The following is a 27,461-nucleotide window of genomic DNA, read 5'->3' as shown; positions in this document are numbered from 1 at the left end:
TATAAATTGCCTCCTTCAAGGAGAGCTCCGAGCCAGGCCCCCTGTATCGTGCGTTCAGTGGAATGGCCCCAAACCACCGCCATTTGCGGCTTCAGTGGTGGCAAGGGAGAGCTCATTGGAGGGCAAGGTGGGGGTCTGTTGTGTTTTCAGATGAAAGCTGGTTCTGCTCGGTGCCAGTGATGGCCGTGTGTTGGTTAGGAGAAGGCCACTTGAAGGTCTGCAACAAACCTGTATGCGTGCTACACACACAGGACCTACACTTGGAGTTATACACTGGGGGTGATTGTGTAGTGACTGGAGGAGCACTCTCGTGATTATCGCACGCACCCTGGCTTCCAATTTGTACGCCAATCGCATTGGAGTGGGCGTTTTCCAACAGACTAACCCTCGCCCACATACCACTGTTGTAACCCAGTATGCTCTACAGAGTATCGACATGTTGCCTTGGCGTGCTCGATCACCAGATTTGTCTCCAGTCGTGCTCATATGGGACATCACCGAACGACAACTTCAGCGTCATCCACGAACAGCATTAACCGTCCCAGTATTGACCGACCAAGTGCAACGGGCATGGAATTCCATCCTGAAAAATGACATCCGGCATCTGTACAATGCAATGCGTGCACATTGTCATGCTTTCATTCAAAATTCTGAAGGTTGCATCGGCTATTAATGTACCTGCATTTCATGATTGCAATTGACTTATCTCGCGCTTACGTTAACATGTTATCTTGCAATGTTAATCACTTAAATATGTTACCTAGACTAACACACACTACTGGCCATTAAAATTGCTACACCACGAACATGACGTGCTGCAGACGCGAAATTTAGCCGACAAGAAGAACATCGGTGATATGCAAATGATTAGCTTTTCGGAGCATTCATACAAGGTTGGCGCCCGTGGCGACACCTACAACATGCTGACATGAGGAAAGTTTCCAACCGATTTCTCATACACAAACAGCAGTTGGCCGGCGTTGCCTGAGGAGACATGCGCCCCATCACGTTTCCGACTTTGATAAAGGTCGGATTGTAGCCTATCGCGAATTCGGATTATCGCATCGCGAAATTGCTGCTCGCGTTGGTCGAGATCCAATGACTGTTAGCAGAATATGATATCGGTGGGTTCAGGAGGGTAATACGAAACGCCGTGCTGGATCCCAACGGTCTCGTCTCACTAGCAGTCGAGATAACAGGCATCTTATATGCATGGCTGTAACGGATCGTGCAGCCACGTCTCGATCCCTGAGTCAACACATGGGGACGTTTGCAAGACAACAACCATCTCCACCAACAGTTCGACGACGTTTACAGCAGCATGGACTATCAACTCGGAGACCATGGCTGCGGTTACCCTTGACGCTGCATCACAGACAGGAGCGCCTGCGATGGTGTGCTCAACGACGAACCTGGGTGCACGAATGGCAAAACGTCATTTTTTCGGATGAATCCAGGTTGTGTTTACAGCATCATGATGGTCGCATCCGTGTTTGGCAACATCGCGGTGAACGCACATTGGAAGCGTGTATTCGTCATCGCCATACTGGCGTATCACCCGGCGTGATGGCATGGGGTGCCATTGGTTACACGTCTCGGTCACCTCTTGTTCGCATTGACAGCACTTTGAACATTGGACGTTACATTTCAGATGTGTTAGGACCCGTGGCTCTACCCTTCATTCGATCCCTGCGAAACCCTTAATTTCAGCAGGATAATGCACGACCGCATGTTGCATGTCCTGTACGGCCTTTCTGGATACAGGAAATGTTCGACTGCTGCACTGGCCAGCACGTTTTCCAGATCTCTCACCAATTGGAAATGTCTGGTCAATGGTTACCGAGCAACTGGCTCGTCACAATACGCCAGTCACTACTCCTGATGAACTGTGGTATCGTGTTGAAGCTGCATGGGCAGCTGTACCTGTACACCATCCAAGCTCTGTTTGACTCAATTCCCAGGCGTATCAAGGCCGTTATTACTGGCAGAGGTGGTTGTTCTGGGTACTGATTTCTCAGGATCTATGCACCCAAATTGCGTGACAATTTAATCACATGACAGTTCTAGTGTAATATATTTGTCCAATGAATACCCGTTTATGATCTGCTTTTATTCTTGGTGTAGCAATTTTAGTGGCCAGTAGTATCTACCCGAAATTTTATTACTCTACGTTAATTGTTTTTGGTGCTGCAATTGTTTTCTGTCAGTGTATTTCCATTTCCTCTAATATATCCATTTACTTCTTTTTAGTTAGCACATGCATGACGTGTAAGGCCACATCAATCTCTTTCGCTTGGTGATCGTTCTCTCTTCTAGATCTGCATCTACATAACTATTGCGCAATTCAAAATTAAGCACCTGGCAGAGAGTTCGAACAACCTTTAAGCGATTTCTCTATCGTTCCACTCTCGAGCAATGCGGGGAAAAACGAACTCTTATCTCTTTCCGTGCAGGCTGTAATTTATATTATTTTATTACACTGATCATTTCTCCCTATGTAATTCGCACCAACCTAATATTTTCGTATTCGGAGGAAAAAGTTTGTGATTGAAATTTCCTGCACAGATCCAGCCGCAACTAAAAATTTCTTTTGATTAATCGTGTAACCGAAATTTAACGTATTCCTTTTAGTCCTCATGTGTATGAATTCAGGCTTTTAATCATTTACAGTCTACTGCAACGTTTGCATCATACAGATATCTTGTCTAAATAATTTCGCAGTTGGTTTTGATCGTCTGATGCCTTCACGAGACTATAAATGACAGCATCATCCACACACGATCTAAGAGGGCTGCTCAGATTATTTCCTTAATTGTTTGTGCAGATTAGGAACAACAGAGGGCCTATAACACTTCCTAGGGGAGCGCCCGATGTCACCTCTGTTTTACTCGATGACTTTCCGTCAGTTACTACGTAATGTGAAATGTCTGACAGGAAATCACGAATCCAGTCGCACGACTGAAACGATACTCCGTAAGCACGCAGTTTCACCGCTTGTGAGGAAAGGTGTCAAAGGCCTTCTGGAACTCTAGAAATGTGGACTCAGTTTCAAATCCCGTCTCAATACCACTCATTCATTACCTCGTGAGAGTTAAAGAGCTATTTGACAAGAACGATTTGTCAAAAATCGTTTTCTTCTAGGTAATTTCTAGAGGTCGATCACAGTATATGATCAAAATCATACTGCAAATCGACGTTAGTGATATGCTTCTGTAGTTCAGCGGATTACTCCTGTTTTCTTTCTGGAGTATTGGTATGACCTGTGCAACTTGCCAGTGTTTAGGTACGCATCTCTCGTCCAGCGAACAGTTGTATAAGGGAAGTAAGATGAAACAGAGACAGATGGAGAAAAAGTAAGTAAACTGTTTATTCGAGAATGAGATTTTCACTCTGCAGCCGAGTGTGCGCAGATATGAAACTTCCTGGCAGATTAAAACTGTGTGCTTGACCGAGACAGGAGCTCGAGACCTTTGCCTTTCGCGGGCAAGTGCTCTACAATTTTTTTTTTCGTTCCTTGTATTTGGTCATAGCGGACGTCACTTGTCATCCGTTGAAGTTCGTTGTTGATCTCTTCACTCAGTTTTTTATTACAGAGGTCATCCAGCTCTCTGATCGAACACACTGAGCTACTGTGGCGGCAACCAACTGAGCTCCCCAAGCACGAGTCACGACCCCTCTTCACAGCTTCAATTCTGCCAGTACTTCGTCTCCTACCTTCCAAACTTTACAGAAGCTCTTCAGCGAACCTTGCAGAACTAGCACTCCTGGAAGTAAGGATATTGCGGCGACATAGCCACAGCCTGGGGGATTGAACACTTGCCTGCGAAAGGGAAAGGTCCCGAGTTGGATTGTCGGTCCGGTATACAGTTTTAATCTGGCAGGAAGTTTCACACATTTATTATTGCAAAAGTAATTGCCATAATTATTAATAGAGTTCTCACTGTGGGACAAGACTTGCAGAGCCTTCATAAAAAAATGTTTGCCTTTGCCTACGGTAGCATAATTCTAACCACTTCTTCGTCCGAACAAATCGACGGTTACGAATGTCTTTCTTCAGGGCTCCTAAGATAAGGAAATCACATGGGGAGGGATCAGAATCGCATGGAGGATGTGTAAAGGCTTCCCAGAGAAACTTCTGCGGCGTAGTCTAAACAGTGAGCCAATAAAATGCCGGCCCACCTGTTTCCAGGGTTGGTTCAAGTACGCAGCAGAAATTCCGGTGGGTGATCCTTACACAATCTCTGTACAGTCCCGACCTCTCCCAATGCGCACTTAAGGAAGGGACTTGTAGCCATCGATTTGCTTCGGACAAAGAGGTGCACACCTGGGTACAATCATGGTTCCGTGGGCAACCGCAAACTTTTTCCATGTAAGCACTGACCCTCTTGTCTCACAATGAGATACATGTATTAACGGATACGGTGATTGATTTCGCGACAATAAACAATTTACTTACTTTCTTCCATATATCTCTTTTCGTTTGACTGCCCTTTGTAATCACTAAGTATGGAGCTATTGTATCAGCATACTCTAAGGGGAATCTAGCTGGTATAGAATCTGGACCGGTGGCCTTGCTTTTATTAAGTGATTTAAGCTGCTTCGCTGCACCGTAGATATCTGCTTGTAACTTACTCATGTAGGCAGCTGTTCTTGATTCGTATTCTGGAACATTTACTTTTTCGTCTTTGATGAAGGAATTTAGGAAAACAGTGCTTAGTATCTCCGCTTTTGTGGCACTGTCATCGGTGACATTACCATTGCTATCGCGCAGCAACGCTATTGACTTTGTCTTGCCACTTGTGTACTTTACATGTGTGACCAGAATCTCTTTGCATTTTTTGATAGATTTCGGGACTATTAAATGCATCTTGCAATTAAGACCGTACTAATTTTTGAGCTTCAGTAAAACATCGCCAACCTTTACGTTGTTTTAAATTTGGCGTGCTTTTTTCGTTCTTTGCGCAACAGCGTTTTGATTTGTTTTGTGTTCCATGAGGGATCAGTATCAACTCTTCTTAGTTTGTTTGGTAAATATCTCTCACTTGCCGTCGATCCTATTTCTTTGAATTTAAACCACATCTGATCTAAGCGTACATCGCTATTTAGGAAGGAGTGCGCTGTCCCTTAGGAAGGTAGCAAAAGAATTTTTATCTGCTTTTTTAAATACGTGTATTTTACATTTATTTTTGGTGTATTTGTATGTTACGGTATTCAGTCTTGCTACAAAGACCTTATGGTTATTAATCGCTTTATTCGTCACGATGCTCCCTATTTACCCACGATTATTTGTTGTTAACAGTTGATCAAAATAATTTTCGGAGAAAGCATTCAGTGCGATATCGAACGACGTTGTATGTCTACGATCAACTTTAAACATGTACTGTCGCCAACATATCGAGGGTAGATTGAAGTCACCACAAAATATCATTTTATGACTGTATACCTATCTGAGATTAAACTCAAGTTTTCTTTGAACTGTTACAGCAACTTTATCATCTGAGTCGGGTTTAGGTAGAAGAAACCAGTTATTAATTAATTCTGTCTCTATCCACACTAACATCAACCATCTATCTCAATTTTACTACAAGGTAAAAAATTAGACAGTTATTAAAACGCGGAACTCTGTCTGTTAAATACACAAACACGAAAGAATTCAAGCTAAAACGCACTCAAGAAAACCAAAATAAGTCACTTCTTATTGGAAGCTATGTCAGCTAAAAAAGAAAAAACAATGGTGAACTCTGATGCAGGGACAGAAGCTACCACCAAACCCTTAAGTGCGTACAGAATGTTGAAGCGCAATTATTTGTTTTCCTAATCCGTTCTTTAAACTTACTGTGAAAAAAGTGCGCTATTTGTTCAATTTAATACTTGTCACTTGGTTTTTTTTAACCTACTGTGAAAAGACCTCACCGTTTGTCCAATGTAGTACTTGCTGCATGTGCCACATAAAATCTTATAGATATCGAATTTAGTCGTAGAGCTGTTTTTATTCACTCTATGTTTAAGGATGTTGCCTAAGTTATCGTTGGTGTGGAAACCTACCCTGGTATTTGCTTCAAGCAATTTTGTCATGGACAGTGCCTGGTATGGCATGGCAGTAAAGTTGTCATTTTTCGTTTTTGCTTCTTCTCTAATCAGTGTAATTTCCAGTACATCAAGATCCTAGTGGACTCCTAATTTTCTTTACATGTAATTTTATGGCTATAAGTCCCATTGTGCTCAGAGCCATTTGAACCATTTTTTGTCCTCTACTGGTTTAAATACAGTTTAACGACAGACATCAGTAATTTTAATCAAAGCAAGCGATTGGCATTAGTAACAGTCAATATTTACAACACAGTAAATAGTTGTGCTAGTGTCAAAAATCACAAAGTAGTAAAACATTATCAAACCACATATTCCGCATGTCCACGCAGTTATTACCAAGTACATGATGTAAAAGTATATAGATGTAAGCTAAGTAAAAGTTCTTGCAAATAAAACAAACAACACATTATAAAGACAACGTTTGTGTCTGAAAAGAAAATATTATATAGTAACAAATTTATATGCTTTAAAACAGTACCACAACTGGCATTTCTCTCAGCAAACCAAGCCAACGTGCAAAGTTGTTGGTAAGGGAGTATCTGAAGTGTAACCATATTCCACCAGTACTAACGTGATCGTACACTCCAGAGTCACGTATACGGAGCCCTAATTACTTCTTCTAAGAGCGAGGTGGCGCAGTGGTTAGACACTGGACTCGCATTCGGGAGCACGACGGTTCAATCCCGCGTCCGGCCATCCTGATTTAGGTTTTCCGTGATTTCCCTAAATCACTCCAGGCAAATGCCGGGATGGTTCCTCTGAAAGGGCACGGCCGACTTCCTTCCCTAATCCGATGAGACCGATGACTACGCTGTCTGGTCTCCTTACCCAAACCAACCAACTTCTTCTAAACTCTTTGGTGTCTTGGAACACTAGTCACTGCAGAAACAGCTTCACTGCAATTATATGAAAGTTGCACAGCACCTGTTTATGCTGAGCACATGTATCTTACTCTATCTCTTGTTTGTATTGTCTCCTACACTTTCAAACTGAATGATTAATGAGCTTTGATATTATTACATATTATGCGTCTTAATTGGCAGGTAAGCTGGAAACAGTGTAAATTAATTAGTGGCAGTAAAAGGATAGGAAGTCTGAATTCAATGACAGTTAGTTATTCAACTTCCAGACACAGTTTTAAGATGAGACTGCAACTGATAAAACGTGAAACAAGTCCTTTTGATCAGTAAACACGCAACTGACGGATATCTATTAATAACTGCACCAAGTGTACCGCTAGCTCTGTGGTGTTGTAGGTGATTTTGTTTACCCAGTAGTTCATTTCCGTGGACATGTCCTCTTGATAACATTTTTGTGGTAATATTAATCTCCTCCAATTCCTGATCATCTAAATCATTTCAGATTCACCTTTTCCTCCTCTATTCAATGCACTGAACAGGTAGAATAAACTTTCTTCGTTCATCAAAAACCTGTCGTACGTGCCATCTATTTTGAAATATAGGGTGCCAGTCTCCATCAGTGAAAAGTACTGCAAAAAAGTTTGTTTCAGTACGCTATACAGTCTAAGAAAAAAAAGCACCCACCACAAAGGAGTTATCGGAATGGGGCAAAAACCAGTTGATGTGATATACATGTATAAACATAAAAATGATGATAAATTCATACAAACTGGATGATTTATTGAAAAGAAAGCGCTTCCAAGTCCATAAAGCGTTGGTCCACCTGGTCCTTATGCAAGCAGTTATTTGACTTGGCAATGATTGACAGAATTGTTGGATGTCCTTCTGGGGGACAAATTCTGTCCAACAGATGGTCAAAGTCCCGAGCTGGTTGAAGGGCCTTGCCCGTAACGCTCGAGACGTTCTGAATTTTGGGGGAGATCTTGCGACCTTGCTCGACAATATATGGCTTGGCAGTTAAGAACAACAAAACAGGGCGTAGAATATCGTGGACGTACCACTGTGCTGCGTGCTGTAAGGGTGCTACGGATAACGACCAAAGGGTCCGGCTATGAAATGAAAAGGCAGTCACTTCCGGTTGTCGGGCAGTATGGCGACCGACAGTCAGCTCGGTATCCCACGACTGTCCCGGACGCCTCTAGATACGTCTTCGCTGGTCATCGTGGCTCGGTTCGAAGTGAGACTCAGTTCCCAGCAGAATGTACTGGACATCACTGCAAACGCGCTTGTTGGTGTACAATGGTAGACGGCGCAAGAGGCGCATTGAGCTCAGGTCCTTGTCTGTGAGACGTCTGTTAACGGTCCTTGTGGTCACTGAAGCACCAGTTGCACGTCGGATCGACGATAATGATGAATACGGGGCTCTGAGTTTACACGGTCGTCACGTTCTGTCGACTCTCTCGGTCCACTGCTTCCTTCACGACTCTATGTTCAGGCATAGTTCACCCATTCCTGTCAACATCGTCGAATAGTGGCATCGCTTCTATTGAAATGTCGATCGATTCGCCAGTTACTCCAACTGCTCGTTTGAAAACAACAGCTCACATCTGGGTGTGTTGTTCGCGCTCCTGTTTGCGAGACACAGTTACTGTTCAACTGAGTAAAGGGAATGAAATTCGCAGAGGCTCTGTGCCGTGGTATCGATATGTCTCCTGTTATTTTCCTTGCCGGCTGCTTGGTGAAATTGCGCAGTAACGTCGAAAATTCATCCATCGGCCATCAAAGTTTACAATTTTGCATTGTCCGTCGATACCTATATAAATATCAATTTGTGAAGAAATTACATAACTTCTTCGTGATGCGTGTTTTCATGTTTTTGTTATTTTTTTAGTGTATAAACCCAAAAACATTTCAATCTCTCTCTCTCTCTGTCTGTCTGTCTGTCTCGGGCATCTCTCCTAAGAGAAGTAATGAGAGGCACCCATATGCCTTGCTCATACTGTTGCATCAAGCAGTCAGGCCTGCAAGATGAGTGGTCTGCCAAGCGAGTGGACTCATTCTTATTTATCGAGTAACATGAACTCTAGTACTCACAATTAAGTTACAAGTCATTCTCCTGTTTGAATATTACTCAACGGAAACGGAAACGCACATCTGACTATTAGTAATTTAGTAATTTACACAACTCTGACTGTTCACTATGCACTGGCAATACCACATTTTCCGATAAATTCTATAACCTAAACACACAAATTCTATAACCTACAACAATAACAAATGAGAAATTCCGCCCAGTGGGCATGACTTTACGTTGATGATTCTCTATCTTATGGTCTCGTAATTATTTAACGCTACAGTGCACTCTCACACCCATCATCACGAAAATTTCCTCCAGACCGAGCGGTACAAAAGGAACATGCATAACCCACTGCCTCTCTACCTATCTTGCTACTCTCCCATGCAAACCACACATACTTAAATTTCATGAAATACATCACACTGAGAACATACAATACAAAGAATAGTCACAACGTTATAATCACATCACTTTCAGCTTTCCCACTTCAGTTAGTATTCATCCCAGTTTCACAAGACACTGTCCCACCTCGTAACTTTTCTTTCCTACTACGAACTCTGGAGGATATATGCACGTCTTCCTGTGCAATGCAAGCCAAGTGGCGTTGCTGTATAGACGGCTGACTCACCTTGCTTCACTCTCAGAGTATTATAGTTTGAATCAAGCGTCACACGGAAACATAGCACGCAAAGTAATATTAAGAACATATTCATCACAAACGCGAGTCCTCAACTGATACCATGGACGAGTACTTCTCCTTATCCTTTTTCTCATACACAGATTGAGACTCACACAGTACTCACCACGTGGAAGTACTCGTCTCTAATTTCAAGTCCTGCACACGCTATTTCTTAAATATTTCAACTTATAGTACACACGCTAGTAATTCAGCTTAACTTAATCACTCGGAAGTATTTCAACTTATTGCTACACGTGGTTTCATTGTGACCATTGGTCACTTCCGAAGAGCACTACGATCCCCTTAATATTAACTGCCTGACATTTAATTCTCCCCACAAAAGTTCCTGAAATAGAGAAACTGCCGGCCGATGTGGCCGTGCGGTTAAAGGCGCTGCAGCCTGGAACCGCAAGACCGCTCGGTCGCAGGTTCGAATCCTGCCTCGGGCATGAATGTGTGTGATGTCCTTAGGTTAGTTAGGTTTAAGTAGTTCTAAGTTCTAGGGGACTGATGACCACAGCAGTTAAGTCCAATAGTGCTCAGAGCCATTTGAACCATTTTTTTTTGAAATAGAGAAATTATTACTGCAATCTACTCTTAAGTATTCCACATGCATACCATTCTCTCCAATCTTTTTGTCTTTACGGGGCACACCTAAGACAGGCCTTACCAACACAAGATCCAGCGGCCGAGTGCCGAAAACATGGCCGTTCTTCAGGTCAGCTCACACTTCCGTCGAGGTGTTGGAAGACCATGCTACCCATTGGTCAGCCACATTTCAGGCGCTCAAAGCTCCGGTAAATTTCATCTCCTTGGTTCCACCAAAGGTGACTAAAGGACCGTCTCAAAGATGATCATATATTCATATTCACTATCTGCGGTTAGCAGACGACCATACATTCATTCATTTCACAGATCTCACCAAATTGGGTGTAGGGATTTATTTTGTGGGAGTGCACATGTGATCAATTAAAGAAATAAATTGTCATTCTTTCCTACACTGGTATCCGGATTTGGTGTATTAAGTGAAATAGAGTTATTATTACAAAAAATATGTTGTTCTGACAAGAATAACGAATGTTGTACCTATTTTCAATGTCGGGCGATACTGTACCCTTTCAGTAAAACTCATTTTCTCTGGTGTTTCAGTATTTAGCAGATATCTGCAGTTCCATTTTTGCATTGTGTAGCTGAAGTCAGCCCAAGTGTTGATCATGTCTTCCATTGGACGCCCATTGTCAACGGAAAACGTCTGTTAGTTTCCCGTTAAAAACAAAATTATCTGTAAAGCGGCGTCGTACGTGGCCATTCGTTAGAGAGGTCCCAGAGTAGTCTAGTGCGATATTTGTTTCATTGATATGTATTAACAGGGACAGTAAAACACGAAGTATGAACAGCATTCCTGCAGCTACTCAGTAGCACTGTATGGTTGGCGGTAGCAGCCACGCAGGCCAGGGTAGTGCTGTAGCAGCTAGAGTACTGTTTATTCCTAAGAGTTTTACTGTCACTGTTAATACATATTGAAAGAACAATATCACACTAGACTAATCAGGAACGGCGCTACAGAATGAGCATTTTGTTTGTTACGGGAAACCGTCGCTTTCCGTCGATACTGGGGTCGAATGAAAGACATGGAGAGCAGTATTTGGGTCTACTCCAGGTACTCAGTACAAAAACGAAACTGCAAATATCTGGTGAAACATCAGAGCGCATGAGCCTGAAGATTCTTTGGAGAGACACTCTGTGTTTCTCTTTTTCTTTGCTTTTCTTACTTTTTTTTCTTCTTACAAAGAAGTTTATAATATATAATCACAAAGTCAACATTCGTGCAGTAACAAATGCGATGGATTCTTGCAAAATTATATAAAGAAAATCTCTGAGCCCCATTGACCATTTAGCGTTGTAAAATACCAGTAGTTCCATTTTGTGGACTTTCGCAACAGCTATAGTATTACTCTAAACTGTGGATAGGCGGCTTCACATTACGCCCACGGTCGTGTAAAGTATAGTTCAGCAGACAGATTAGAGGTGTCTCCCCCATACACTCCCAGCCACTGCAATTCTTATTTAGGCGCCTGATACGCCGTTACTTCACAAAGTGAGGAAAGTGTGCCGCCCAGAAGCAGTCGAAGATGGTTCGGGGGGAGTCCTGAAGTGGGGGGTCAACTTCCGCACCCGAGCAGCAGTTAGTTGGTTGGTTTGTTGGTTTTTGGGGGAGGAGACCAGACAGCGAGGTCATCGGTCTCATCGGATTAGGGGCGGATGGGGAAGGAAGTCGGCCGGGCCCTTTGAAAGGAACCATCCCGGCATTTGCCTGGAGCGATTTAGGGAAATCACGGAAAACCTAAATCAGGATGGCCGGACGCGGGATTGAACTGTCGTCCTCCCTCATGCGAGTCCAGTGTGAGCAGCAGTTCCTCCAGTCACTGTAGACCAGTGGTTTCCAAACTTTTCCTCTCACGGAACACACTGAGAATCCCGGTATTCTGATGGCGTACCTCGTTTATTTCGACATTCAATACATTTTTTCAAAAACTGACAAAAAATCGTTTTAGTTAGTGATTACTTCAATTTTAAATTATAACCAATAAAACAGAAAAATATTAAAATTTTTAATATTAATTAGTATGTCAGAATGTCAAAAAAAGAAAACGCCATGTTATTAATAGTTTTTAGCGGCGCACTTACTCATTTCCTGAGGAATACCAGCGTTGTACAGAACACTTCATGGGAAACCCTATTATAGAACACGGGCAGAGGGCTCAAGTCACAGAATGTTAAAAATGTGAAACAACAGTAATTAAAGCTGCGGGCTGTGCTGCACAGTTCGTTAAAGCTATGCGATGGCATTGAGTGCTTCACTTTTCTGGTGGGCGTGCGTGCACGCCATTTCTCTGGAGTCCCAATCACTGTTTCCTGCTACACTACTGTGTACGTCCTCCAAGTCTGGATTGCTGTTGGGCAATATTCTCAGGCGATGGAGTATTGCAACTGTGTCGAGTCGTACGGTGGGGCGAAATTTATTGTCAGAAGCAAATTTATGAAGAAAGTGTTTTGCGTGTGGCGCCCTTTAGTTTTCTGTGCTGACGCTGCTGGCTCGCTGGGCAAGAGTAGGCTCGTGGTGCGGGTGTGACGTTGGTGGTGAAGGGGGGAGGGGGGGGGGGGGGGCTCGGAGGACGGATCAGCCGTGAACACGGCCCGGCTCTCAGCGGCGAGTGCTGCCAGCACCCCAGCGGCCACGAAGCTCCAATACGGATACGGCAGTCTCCACCACAGCACACCCACTCAGTGTGGATAACTCGAAATCAAATCTCCGACAGAGGTCTGAGTACTACGTTCCAGGTTCACATGCACGATGTTTAGCTAGAGCTCGCGCGAAAGAACGTGGCACCCGCGCAGAAACGCATTCTCGTCGTGAGCGCAGGACTCTTCTCTCCCGTTGTTCCTAATGCCGTCGGTATACGGACCATGCTTCCGAGCGTTGAGCGTGACGAGTTTCTGACGTCACAGGGTGGGAAACGATCGTTGGGGAGTCTTTTCAAGCGTGGAGAGCAATACTAGCATGTCCGATATTCTGACTGTGCGTTCGAATGTAGACCAATGAGGTGGAAGAATGCCATCTACGTGACATGACGCCATCTCTTTTCAATACAGGGCCGTGAGACACCATATTGGCTTTCAGTTGAAGCCCATATGTATATACATTACACACAGAAGCGTCAAAGAAACTGGTATAGGCCTGCATAGTCAAATACAAAGATATGTGAACAGGCAGAATACGGTGCTGCCGTCGGCAACGCCTATGTAAGACAACAAGTGTGTGGCGCACTTGTTAGATCGGTTACTGCCACTGCAATGGCAGGTTATCAAGCTTTAAGTTTCATATCAGCGCACACAGCACTGCAGAGTGAAAATCTCATTCTGGAAACATCCCCCAGGCTGTGGCTAAGCCATGTTTCCAGAATATCCTTTCTTTCAGGAGTGCTAGTTCTGCAAGGTTCGCAGAAGAGCTTCTGTAAAGTTTGGAAGGTAGGAGACGAGGTACTGACAGAAGTAAAGCTGTGAGGACGGGGCGTGAGTCGTGCTTGGGTAGCTCAGTTGGTAGAGCACTTGCCCGCGAAAGGCAAAAGTCTCGAGTTCGAGTCTCGGTCCGGCACACAGTTTTAATCTGCCAGGAAGTCTCATATCAGCGCACACTCCGCTGCAGAGTGAAAATCTCATTCTGAAGATTTAAGTGAGTTTGAATGTGGTGTTATGAGCGGAGCACGAGCAATGGGACACAGCGTATTCGAGGTAGTAATGAAGTGGGGATTTTCCCGTATGACCATTTCACGAGTGTACCGTGAATATCAAGAATCCGGTAAAACATCAAATCTCCAACATCGCTGCGGCCGGAAAAAAAGCCTGCAAGAATAAGACCAACGATGATGAAGAGAATCGTTGTTCAACGTGACAGAAGTGCAACCCTTCTGCAAATTGCTGCAGATTTCAATGCTGGGCCATCAACAAGTGTCACCGTGCGAACCATTCAATGAAACATCATCGATATGTTCTTTCGGAACGGAAAGGCCACTCGTGTACCCTTGATGACTGCACGGCACAAAGCTTTACGCCTGGCCTAGGCCCGTCAACACCGACATTGGAATGTTGATGACTGGAAACATGTTGCCTGGTCGGACGAATCTCGTTTCAAATTGTATCGAACGAATGAACGTGTACGAGTATGTACACAACCTCAGTAGTCCATGGACCCTGCAGTCAGTTGGGGACTGTTCGAGCTGGTGGAGGCTCTGTAATGGTGTGGGGCGTGTGCAGTTGGAGTGATATGCGACCTCTGATGCGTATAGATTCGACTCTGACAGGTGACATGTACGTAAGAATCCTACCCGACCACCTGCATCCAAGCATGTCCATTGTGCATTCCGACGGACTTGGATAATTCCAGCAGGACAATGCGACACCTCACACGTCCAGAATTCCTACAGAGTGGCTCCAAGAACACTCTTCTGAGTTTAAAAACTTCCGCTGGCCACCAAACTCCCCATACAGAACATTATTGAGCATATCTGGGATGCCTTGCAACGTGCTGTTCACAAGAGATCTCCAGCCCCTCGTACTCTTACGGGGTCATGGGCAGCCTTGCACGACTCATGGTGTCAGTTCCCTCCAACACTACTTTAGACATTAGTCGAGTCCACGCAACGTCGTGCTGCGGCACTTGTGCGTGCTCGCGGTGGCTCTACACGATATTAGCCAAGTGTACCAGTTTCTTTGGCTCTTCAATGTGCATGCCGTTTTTAAGCGCAACCAAATCTGAGGATCTCTCGAAAAACCGTCGTACAATCTATTATAATAAAATGACGGGTAAAGTCATATTGGTGGTTAAAGAGTTATTGTAACTTGTGTATTATGGAAGTATGCCATTTCAAGGCAACGGCTCACTGATGATCAATAATAAACGCATTTTTCTTGTTACAATATATTGTAATTGAATGTCAGTTAATAACATATCTACGATTAAAACTTTCAGGAGGTACTAAGACGCAAAGTATTGTGCAACGTCATGCATGGCCGGTATACCGCAATTTGTAAGGATGCAGAACTATTAAGTGAGACACTTCATACGTCGCTGGATCACGTCCCACTGGGCAAAAAAGTTTTTACTAACCTTCGCGTTTTCTTATAGGTTCTGATACTTCCTTATTAAGTTAATAGAAGTATATTCTATAATATTCAAAAATGTTCAAATGTGTGTGAAATCTTATGGGACTTAACTGCTAAGGTCATCAGTCCCTAAGCTTACACACTACTTAACCTAAATTATCTTAAGGACAAACACACACACCCATGCCCGAGGGAGGACTCGAACCTCCGCCGGGACCAGCCGCACAGTCCGTAACTGCAGCGCCTAGACCGCACGGCTATAATATTCGATGTTATGTAAGTCTAAGTGCTTTCTCTCGGAGGGGTGAGTTTGTTCGATTGCCTTTATCTACAAGACAGCTTGCAGTAATTTGTAGTAACATATTTTGCACTTTGTTTAAAGTTTTGTGTTTCACATCATGATAAGAGTCTGATATTGAATAGTAACAGTGAACAAGTAAGAATGACCTTAAAGTTTTACTAAAAAGTGAGAGGCGCGTCTTATCTGTGGGCACTCGTACTTTAGGTACTTGGGCTGTGCACGGCTCTGCTTAAAAAGAATAGCTAGATGTAGTCTTAGGATCAAGGCGTGCACGTCTGCTTTCACGCCCCGTAGCTAATTCGCTGCAAATAATAAACTGTAGCTGTGATCCTGCAGTCAAATAGTCTATACATCGGCTAGAATTGCGAGTTAATGAAGAACACAGAAATACAAAATAAAAGATGAAATGAATAATTTAATAACAAGTGTTCTATTCTAACATCTGTAATTAATTATGTTGAATATTATTTATTCAAGAAAAGACATCTAAAATAAACGGGAAGTGGTCCTATGATATTCAGTTAAAATACAGACAGAAAATACCATTATCAAATGCACTAAAGTTGTATTGAGAGTGCTACGAGAATGGTAGCAAATTCTGCAAACTAAGTAGACATCGTACAGACGCGAAAACTAAGTCTATTCCATTATCATAATACACGAAATATTCATCAGCTCAAAACAATTCAGAGTTCAACTTGATGATTCGCAAACTAACACATGCAATACAAAATGACAGTAACTCACTCTGTCTATCCTAAGTTCCACAACACAAGCAGAATAAATCTGAGTTCTACCCCGGAACACATTCAGTCCTATATACAGTCCCTTCAAATATTAGAGTATTCTAGCGGCCATTCACCTTCCAGAAACAATCACCTGTACAGCTGAATCGTGCCTGTTTCTCTAGACAGGTCAGCCTTCTTCCAGAACTTGCCACAAAGCGTCTCGAATCGTTCCCTTGAGCTCTTCACTCAAGAAGTCACAGTCTCCACTTGGCTCACATATTGTTCCGCTTCTGTCTGCTTATCCATTGACTGAAGGCCATCCCTACCAAAATCGCATTCTTCTTTCGTGCTACAACATTATTTGATTCATCTTGAGCATTTCCTGGACTAAACTAATGAATTACAAGAATATTTAATTAAAGAAATGTCATCGACGTTCTGTCACACTCAATTTACAACAATTACAAATGAAAGTTTATCCATGAATACGTTAGCCAATATTGTTGTACAAGTGCTCTCATGATAACTGACAACAGTTTGTGTGCATTGTTTAAACAATTATGTAGGTATGTTTGACAGAAGCGTATTTTGGTTCTCTGTACAGTTGTGGTGTCTGCTAACTATGGAATATTAACTTCTGTATTTTTAAATATACTGAAAATTGAATGCACATCATTTATCCGAGATCGTTAATGTATTCAGACTTCTACATCGACATCTATATACATACTCAGCTAGCCACCAAGCGGTGTGTGGCGGAGGGCACAATTCGTGTCAAATTTCCCCCCCTCTGTTCCACTCGCGGATCGCGCGAGGGAGAAACGACTGCCTGAACGCCTCAGTACGAGCTCTAATTTCCCTTATCTTTGAGTGGCGATCATTGCGCGATATGAAAGTTGGTGGTAATAATATATGCTCTACATCCTCGGCGAAGATCGGATTTAGGAATTTAGTGAGCAGCCCCTTCCGTATAGCGCGTCGTCTATCTGCAAGTGTGTCCAACTTCAAACTTTCTATGAGATTTTTAACGCTCTCGCGATTGCTAAATGTACCAGTCCCTAATCTTGCCGCTTTTCTTTGGACTGTAAGCAATTTCCTTTGTTGAAGGACGGCATCGCTTCAGGATTCTACCAATAAACCGCAATCTGGAGTTCGCCTCGCGCGCTACTTGTGTAATCTGATCATTCCACTTGAGATCATTTCGAATAGTCACACCCAGATACTTGACGGATGTTACCGCTTCCAAAGACTGGGCATTTATTTTGTACTCTTACATTAATGAGGATTTTCGCCTTGTTAGACGCAGTAGGTTAGACTTACAGATATTGAGAGATAACTGCCAGTCATTACACCACGCATTTATTTTCCGCAAATCCTCACTGATTTGTTCACAACTTTCGTGTGATACTACTTTCCTGTAGACTACAGCATCATCGGCAAACAGTCTAATGCCGCTGTCAATACCATCAACCAGATCGTTTATGTAAATCGTAAAAAGCAGCGGACCTATTACGCTGCCCTGGGGCACACCTGAAGTTACGCTTGTTTCTGCTGAAGTCACCCCATTCAGGACGACATACTGCTCTCTGTCTGTTAGAAAACTTTCTATCCAACCGCATATGTCATCGGATAGACCTTAACCGCGCACTTTTTGGAGCAAGCGACAGTGCGGAACTGGGTCGAGCGCCTTTCGAAAGTCGAGAAATATGGCATCAACTTGGGAGCCGGTATCTAGAGCCTGTTGTATATCACGCACAAAGAGGGCCAGCTGTGTCTCGCATGGCCGTTGTTTCCTAAAACCGTGCTGGTTTCTACAGATGAGCTTCTCAGACTCTAGAGAGGTCATTATGTCTGAACACAAAAGATGTTCCATGATTCTATAACAAATCGATGTCAGTGAAATTGGCCGGTAATTATGTGCATCCGATCTTCTCCCCTTTTTATGGATTGCTATGACCTGGGCCTTCTTCCAGTCCAGTAGAACTTTCCGCTGTTCCAATGATCTCTGATAGATGATGGATAAGATTGATGCTAAGATCGGTCTGCTGTCTTCTCGCGCGGGCGTCGTCAAATATCCGCAGCCTTTCTCGACAACAGCGCTTGAGCACTTGATGTGAATTATTACAAACTCTTCAAGAGCTGTAAGAACCCATGTTTCAGTTTGTAATACTGCCTTTTAAGATTTTATTATTCAAAAATTGGAACAGAATACTATAATTTCAAACGTTCCTACCAATTATCCAAGTTCTGTAGGTTTAGTGGACTGGTGTTTCAAGATCATATACATTACAGAGCATTTACAAGATATGGATTACTATTACAAACATTGTATTTACATTACAGTTATAATGTTAACTTGAATCTGGGTGATAACATCTAAATGAACTATGAATTGTGATGTCGATCCGTGCAGTAAACCACCTAAACTGGTATGCTGCGTATTGGCTAAGTTTATTACTCGTCCTTTGTTTAACGAGAATTCTTCTGTAATTGCGCAGTCGGCCTTGTGTTGTTTTTTCGGCACTTTAGTGTAAAGCTGTTGTCTCTGAGTGTTCATAATTTTCATTTGGTTGGTCTTACTGACATAACCTGTTGATGTGGTTGTTTGCGCACTTATTACCTGCAGCTTGCAATTACCTGAGTTATAGATCGGTGCGTAGGCTCGAACTGTACCGTTCTTACCCCCTGGTTGTTTACAACAGAGCCCCTGCCACTGTCGCTGTCATCTCCCGTACCGCACTGTCTGCACCGATACGTGGCAACTTATTCTGTGCGCATTCTAGTTCGTATATTGATAGTTATGTACGTATGAAATATGGCGTCAGCGCTATATACAATGCCGTACATTTAATCATCCTTCTTTGTTGCGCATGACACATCTGCAGAGATTATTTCCTGACTATCTACTTCCATCCTGTAAGTAAGTGGAGCACCTGAAGATGGTATTTCAGTTATCTGATAACAATTCATATTCCTCCTGTAACCCGAATACCGATCACGACATGGAATCAGAGATAGTGGCACCATACAACGAGCAAGTTATCCCACGGCATCCCAGAGAACGTAACCGATACCGCAAATAAATACCACGGCCGGCAGAATCACATTCTCATCATTCGCGTTGACTGAAATGCGATCGACAGAGACAGAGTGTAAATCTTGAGCAAGTCATCGAATTTAGTGAATATACTCATAAACAAGCACACATTCACGCACACTAGGCTTTAATTTTTTGTGTGGCTCATATTGTCCCAGAATTAAGATAAAAACAGTTACCGTCCTCCAGTTCTGGACAAAGATGTCGGGACTTTTTCCCTTTGTTGTACGACGAATGTCAAGAATGTAAACGCTCGCCGAAATATTTCCAATTGGGGACCCCAATGTTCCAATGTTCCAATGTCTGGTACATGTCTGAAAACTCCCTGGCTCTGTCTAGAGAATGAAAAGTTCGTGAAGAATAAAGAAAACACTTCGTTGAACCCACAATTATCGCTCCAAACAGGTAGAACTCGACCATTCCCGTTTGAAAGTTCTGATTTAGCTCACTCATTGGACGGATTTATTACTTCTTACGACAGGCTTCGCTGCAATCTGGACTCCGCTTCTGGTCAGCCGTTCACTAAGTGAACTCTGTCGTTACAGACCACACAGAATCACCTATTTGTTGCACAGGTCTCTCTATCGTCATTTCTGCTGTGGTCGCCTACTTTATTGCTACCTACTCCCGTGTAGGATAGAACACAAGTCCTCATTTACTTAGATGGAAGAGGAATGCTTTCGGTACAGGCCATTTCGGTAATCCAGTTTTCAGATTAGCTTTCCTGCTGATGTTCTTCCTGTCATTACATCTCCTTTGCACCGCAGAGTTTTGGTTCTTATGTAGCGCCTAGTGTGTAATGTTGATGCATTAAGGGGTTCTGAAAGCGGTGCTGATATTCAAGACAATAAAAGCGGGTTAAAAGCTGTGAGCTATCTGGGGAAGTTAACCTTGCATTACTGAGCAACTGTTTCATCAGGTATCCAGTCTAGCTTACCAAATTCCCAACCAGACTAACATTAATCATAATCTTTTAATAGTCATCTTACGGCAACCAGTGATATATATATATAAGAGAATTTAAATAGAAAGAAATAAATCGGTTTATATTTGGACATTTATTTTAACATTGATAATTGTTCCGTTAAAATTTCAGCATATTAAACTTGATTCATAACTAAACTGGTGCCTTATTTAGGATTGTGAAAATGTGAGTTTTTAATCTTACGGAACACATCAAATATGGAGACAAGACTGGGAGACTGCATACAACACTGCATTCATAAAATAACACACGAAGAACGTTGACAAATATGCAAGAGGAAATTAGCCATAACCAACCGATTCAATTTTCACCCAAAGAAGTTACGTTCGTTGCGCAATCCTGTCCGTCATGAAATTACCACATGCTGGTATACTAAATTCATACTAACACTCTGTGAAATCTTCCCGAAAAGAATAGCTGAGGGCTACTTTGATGATTACACCACATGCTTCACGTGGTCAACTTGGTTTACACAAAGAGTGTAACTTCATAATAATTTTGATAATTAAAATAAATTACAACGAAAGCAATTTACAAAAGAAAAACTTCGAACTTGTTACTATCGTCTTACTATTATCCTGATGGGTCAAACAATTGTATAAGCACGTGGTACTGGTCTCACAAAGTACACCCCACGTGCGTTGAAGATAAAGAAAAGTTGCTATATTGAAAAATATTGTCAAGACGAGACGTTATAATCTCACGCACATTCGCAGACCGACTGCCCATGGGCCTCTACCAAGGGTGCTTCCAGATACAAAGCGGAAGTGACCAGAGAGGCAGCTTCCTATACCAACATGACAAGGGATGGACAGGACCATACTAAGAATAGAAACCTCTTTGCTTGTATAAAGCGTAGCTACCTGTTCTGACGTTGGTCCTACTGTTCTCTAGCAGACAGGCTTGTCTGCTACCATCAAGGATGCAACTAGAAATACATTTGCTCATTCATCCTTTCACACAGAAGGGAAGGGGGATGACAGTATCTTATCATATACAGTATATAAAAGGAAGCGGATGTAGGTTCCGTATGAGACTGTGTGACATGATTTACATATAAACTATGTTTCAAAGTGTAGTAGTGTGACAGATCGTTCTTGATTATGTGTAAAAGTAACACGTTCCACTGCTCAGTCTCCTCCCAGATAGTCAGAAACACCACAGTAAATTTTGAAGTGGAATATATACCGTAAATGACAACAGTTTTAAGAAATTAACATGAAAGGAATCCAACAGAGACCTTTCAAATGACACTTGTCGCCTACAATTTATAAACCGCTTGTTTCATATTAGTCCTAGTCAGACAGGGTCTGTTGAACACTCCGTCATTCGGCCGTTCACCTGTGACAGCAGTACTCCCACTTTGGATCGCTGCTGAGACTTTCCAACTAGTGTAAAGGCTAACTGGTGACTGGCTACTGAATGTGAAGTCAGAACCACTTGACTCGAAGCAGTACCACGAAGTTCAGTGCGCATGAGTCACTGATAACATAGGCGGCACTACGGTGCCAGAAGAAGATGGAACGTATGTATCAGAGATAAAATGTTACAAGCGCCGAGTATAAAAAATCACAGAGCTGCTCGAGAAATCGCAGACCCAGAATAATAGCGATTCAGTTGTTTCATCGTTCAAATTGGTGGCAGGTCACAGTATGCTAGGCAGCAGAGATTCAGAACATAAACAGCTTTGACGGTGAAGACGTGTGGTCAGAGGTTTTCATAACTGGTATAGATGGAGATTCTCATCCTGGTTCATCAGACTGTTTGCCAGTTACATCAAATTGTTTGCCAGTTACATCAGATTGTTTGCCAGTTACATCAGATTGTTTGCCAGTTACATTTTCACTGCTTCTTTGACCACAACCAGTTTCCTACTGTAGTTGTATTTCATGGATAAAAACCATCCAGATACAATTCTCAGTTACTTCAGATTTGCTCGCCCATAGAAGAGGCGTGTGCTGTTAGTGCTCGATTCACAATTCCTGTACTGTGACATTTTTTGCAAAAACAGACATAATGTCTGATGGGATAACAGCAATCAGTGATTTTATAATGTTACTTATAATCCGTCTTGATTGCAAATTTTTTTATTCATATGACCGGTTTCGGTTCATTCAGAACCATCTTCAGATCTGATATTTCAGTTACAGGAGTAACATGTCCAAATCCAGCAACTTTCACATGATGCGTCACAGCATGTGAAAGTTGCTGGATTTGGACGGGTTATTCCTGTAACTGAAATATCAGATCTGAAGATGGTTCTGAATGAACCGAAACCGGTCATATGAATAAAAAAAATTGTAATCAAGACGGATTATAAGTAACATTGTAACCTGTACTGTGAGTTATGGTGTACACCTTCTACCACAATGACAATTTTTATAGACAGCCATATTTCGTGAAAGGCCGTCGTCCTTCACAGTACCCAGAAGAAGTACTGTTTAGCCATGAGCGAGAATCATTGTCACTTAATGTTTCTTCACAATTTTAAGAAATGTTTTTCGCATAATGAAGGAAAGTTATTGATATTGCAAAATCTCTTTCTTCTTTCTGAGGTTGGTCTGGCGTTTCACTTGAAATAACCTAATTTGAAGTTTTGTAGATTTTTTTTAGAATACACATTCTAGTTATAAGACTTCGTTTCTAAAGGCTGTCAGCTTCAAGCACTACAGCAACATTGTGATCCAAAGCCCTAAGATACTAACAGTCTGCGAAGGATGGTTGCAGCTGGTCGCCTGCCTGGACGCCCAAAGACTTTCAACACTCTTCCTTCTGCCATTCATTGATAAAGTTAGCATTCCCGTGAATGCATGTGCGAGAGTCCAAGAGCTCTACGAATTCACCTTCAGCATGGGACCACACTATAAATGTATCTCTAGATCACTGCCGGTTTTAGAACATCGTTATTAACTGCTCTCTTTTCAAAAATCTCCACAAATAAATTAAGCGCTAGGGGTGGAAATGGTTTACTTGTGGCGACGCCGTTAGTCTATTCAAAATTCTGGTTTTTAAATAAAAAGTAAGTGCAGATTAGCGCATGTTTAAATGACGACGTCATTTCCCACTCAAACTAGCTGGTGGCACGTAACGGACTATAGGTACCTTACCAAACAAGGAAAAGTCATCAAAGCTATTAAAACAGAGCTGTTAAATATATGCGCTTCGTCCATAAAAGGATTCAACAACGTTCATAAATTTTTGGTTCCTACCTTGCTCCTTACAGGTCTACAAGGCAATGCTTTGACGAATTACTTCAAGTGAAGTTCATAATTTTCCATTTCTTCTTTATCAGATTTTTGTTTCCCACTTAATGATAGCTTGAGTTCACTTACTTTGGCTTCTATTCCCCGTGTTATTTCATTCTTATATATTTCTGTTGGCCTAGATCCAGTATCAGCTTTTGTATAACTTCATATATTTTGGGAAGGCCATATAACCTGGGAGGCACAGAACGACATGCGTTCAACGTATTGGGTAGCAGAAGTTCAGGAGCGAACTATTATTGGAACAGAAGCAGTATGATCCATATTGCTCCAAGGATTCATTGATTCATTAAGCAGGGTATTCATCTTTTCTGTGTTGACGTTTCTCGGTAGTAAAATACGCGTGATTCACGCCTAATTTCTTCATCAGATCCACTAGGCAGCTTTCTGACGATGTGATGTAGCTCCGGTAGCAGATGTTAAAGAGATCTTTGGAATGAGTGTTGCAACTTTGTTTGGGTCTCCTAATGCATGTGATCCTTTGCAAACAATATAGAAAGCAGTTTTTGTAGAAATCAACAAAAGGAAAGTTTTGTCCAATTTAGACCGAAGAGACATACAGAAATATAAACAACCTCTAGGTTTACTCTATTATAGCACACATAAAGCGTTTTTAACCACTACAGATTCGATAGCCAAATATAACGCTTCACGGTTTACTGAAAATTCTCAAAGATCTAACAGCTACACCTGATGAATACACCATACGTATAATTTTCACGTTCGTTGATGAGTTCATTTTAATACAGCAAGTACATAAATGGTGTTCCCAAATGTAAAGAGAATATATATGAATCTCAGTAACTATTTAATTCAAGAGATCTTACATACTTATGAAGTACCTGAGATTGTGTTTTATTATGCTTATGATGTGTTTCTTTCAGTAAATTTAATTACTTGAAATGAATGCAAACGATTTTGTCTACTTTGTATCACAAGCTGCCTTTGAGTTTACGCCTGGACTAACTTTACCTTTTTTCTTTTCTTTCAGGCTACTTCGGAACGATTTCCTACACGAAAATCGTGTTGCTGTCTACAAAAGTGTATATTATACATAAACAAACAATCTGGAGTCAGTTGGTGATTACTTTTTGTGGTCCACTGTTTATGTGTAAATGTATTTCAAAGAATACTCTATTATATTCCAAACTTAGCGGTGTTTTCGTGTAAACGTTTACGTACATATGTTGGGCAAGTGTAATGATGTATAGATGTATAAGTTTTATATATACATAGTCGTATGCCGCATGTTACTATGCATTAATTAAAATGGCAGCAATGAAGGATTTAAAGCAAAAGAAGATGGAGAAGTGTGTGAATGTTGTTTAGCTTATAAATGCACTGGACGGTGGATGGAAGTCAAGAGTAATATCCTGTGTTATCGACAACATATCTGTTGGAATATGATGTGTGCCACTGCCTCACAGGACTTGCTGGATTGTAACTTACTACTGTGATTGTATGTATAATTAGGATAATTTAAACAAAATGTACTTGTTTTTTGTAAATTTATAATTCGAATGATTTAACTCACTGGAACAAATTTTCACGTGAAAATAAAGTTGCAAGTGGGGAAAATTATCATAATGACAGTGGAAGTCGTGCTGCTGTACAGAAAAGTGTTAAGGTTCGCTCTACAATGCAGCTAATGGACCTCCGTTCTTAAAGCAAGGGTGATTTCTGTGTGCTTTAGAAGCAATAAAACATGAATTAATTGTACTACATAAATAAATATATCTCAGTTCTACTGTTGCTTAATTCGAAATTTGAGATGCAATGGCAAAAGTCGAGAATAAATGATTTATGTATTCAGTATGTGTAAGCATTCACAGCATATTTTGAAAGAACCTGTAACATACATAGGAAAATAAATATTCATTTAAATCGTTGATAAATAAACCCAGATTTATATGTAATTTAACTGTGTCGTTACAATGGCTAGACAATAGTATATACAAAATGTTTTTATCTTGGGGAAGAAATTTCAGGACAACGTAAGACCAAGAGACAGTTTGACAAAGTTTAAATATTAAAAGCTGAGAAGTGTTTCTTCGTTTTAACTTCTGTTGGCACTGTAATGGACTTGTAAAGCTACATGTCTATATTTAAATATGTGATAACTTCAGAAACGTAGAAATTCAAAATTTAGGAATATACAAATTGCAAAAATTTAAAGCAAACCACGCCAACTGTGACCATCCATTATTTCCTTATGGTGTGGAGCCCTTATCACGAGGTTATAAACTATGACACAAGGAAGTTGTATTTCTGAAAATGACAGAACAAAATGTAAATAAAACTTGTATGGTTGCTGACTAATCGCAAACGATAGCGTACTATGATACATAGTCATACATACTCTATAATACCGAAATGCTACTGAGAGTAGAATTACGTAATGCCCAAGAGAACGAAATTACCAACATTATTTGAATGGAATATATATAGAAAATCGTCAACACACAAGAATTGAGCACAACGAAAAGAATGGGCTTGCATGTCAAATAACGGATGTATTACAGGAATAATTAGTTACATGTGAGAAGCAGATTACTTTGAATGTGTGTGTTAGCTTTCCACTTATAGCGTCCAGCCATGCCTGGATCAGTCTCACGGGTTGCTTAAGTATAAATTCAGAATGCTAAGATATAGTAGCTGAAATATCATTTAATAAATGATTAACTTCCTATTAGACATTATAAGAGTAAATCAGTGAAGCAGGACAACGGTAAGTCTCATATGAGTGTTCAGCAGCACATGATGTGTAGACTTATGTCCTTTTCTGAAATATAATTAGCATGTGTGGAGTTTCAACGGATTATTGTTTATAGCTCTCAGTGCCTACACTGCAGTTGAGTGGCAAGCAAAACAAGATGGCACTCCACTGGCGTGGCACATTTAAATTAACTAGTATACACGATACAATGTTCCTGGTAAATAAGATTGCAACACCTAGTTTCAGTGGTTGATATATTTACCTGTAAACACAAGTGACAAAGTTAACAACCTTGTAGTGATAATTCAACACACACTTATTCGTACAAACCAAGACAACTTCGTCAGAAATGTAATCCAGAATCATCAGAAGAAAAGTAACCTTACCTTCCATGAGCATTTAACAACGAATAAAAAAGTTTGCTCGGAATAAAATGAAATGCTAAATGATGCAGTAAGCAGTTTCCAAGATATAATGAATTTGCAACCTTTGTGGACCCATTCCACTGTGTGGAATCATGACTGAATACGAACATGTGGAGCGATGCTAATGGAAAACACCAGCTAGCTTCACACCGAAATCTTTACTTCAGCACTGAATATAAACTGGATTGGTCTTACCAGACATCTTGCATATAGTAATGACTATCAACAACAAGGCTCTCCATCACACAAAGTTTATTTCATGAGAATAGAATGCAACCTCGAAAGTAGTTCTCCAGCTTACGATCCAAATCAGCGTAGATGTAGCTCTCAAATGTACTTTATGTATTTGTGAACTTCCTTTGAACAAGGGAGGCACGTGGCTTGAAAACGGCAATGAATACAATTTGCAAAACTGTCTATAGCGATATATACTGGAAGTGGTCAGTGCAATGTCTTGTGCATTGGCGCCCACCTCAGGACATTCCAAATTGTATCATGGCATCCTAACAGAGCTAAAATGACCAAACAGTTAAATAATACGAAATTTACGTGTAAATTCTAAGAATCATGAAAGAA

At 41.6% G+C, this 27,461-nt stretch overlaps 1 long non-coding RNA gene across 1 annotated transcript in view; it reads left to right on the top strand.

Annotated features, from left to right (window-relative positions):
* LOC124795134 overlaps nucleotides 1-25,489 on the top strand; it is a 655,622-nt gene extending 630,133 nt beyond the window's left edge. Inside the window, exon 3 of the long non-coding RNA XR_007016649.1 lies at nucleotides 24,736-25,489. This is a non-coding gene — a long non-coding RNA (uncharacterized LOC124795134). The remainder of the gene's footprint in view (nucleotides 1-24,735) is intronic.
* The last annotated feature ends 1,972 nt before the right edge of the window (nucleotides 25,490-27,461 follow it).

This window comes from Schistocerca piceifrons, chromosome 4 (assembly GCF_021461385.2).
Source record: "Schistocerca piceifrons isolate TAMUIC-IGC-003096 chromosome 4, iqSchPice1.1, whole genome shotgun sequence".
Lineage (NCBI taxonomy): Eukaryota > Metazoa > Arthropoda > Insecta > Orthoptera > Acrididae > Schistocerca > Schistocerca piceifrons.
Note: the sequence above shows the minus strand (reverse complement) of the source record. Positions and strands in the feature narration are given on the sequence as shown.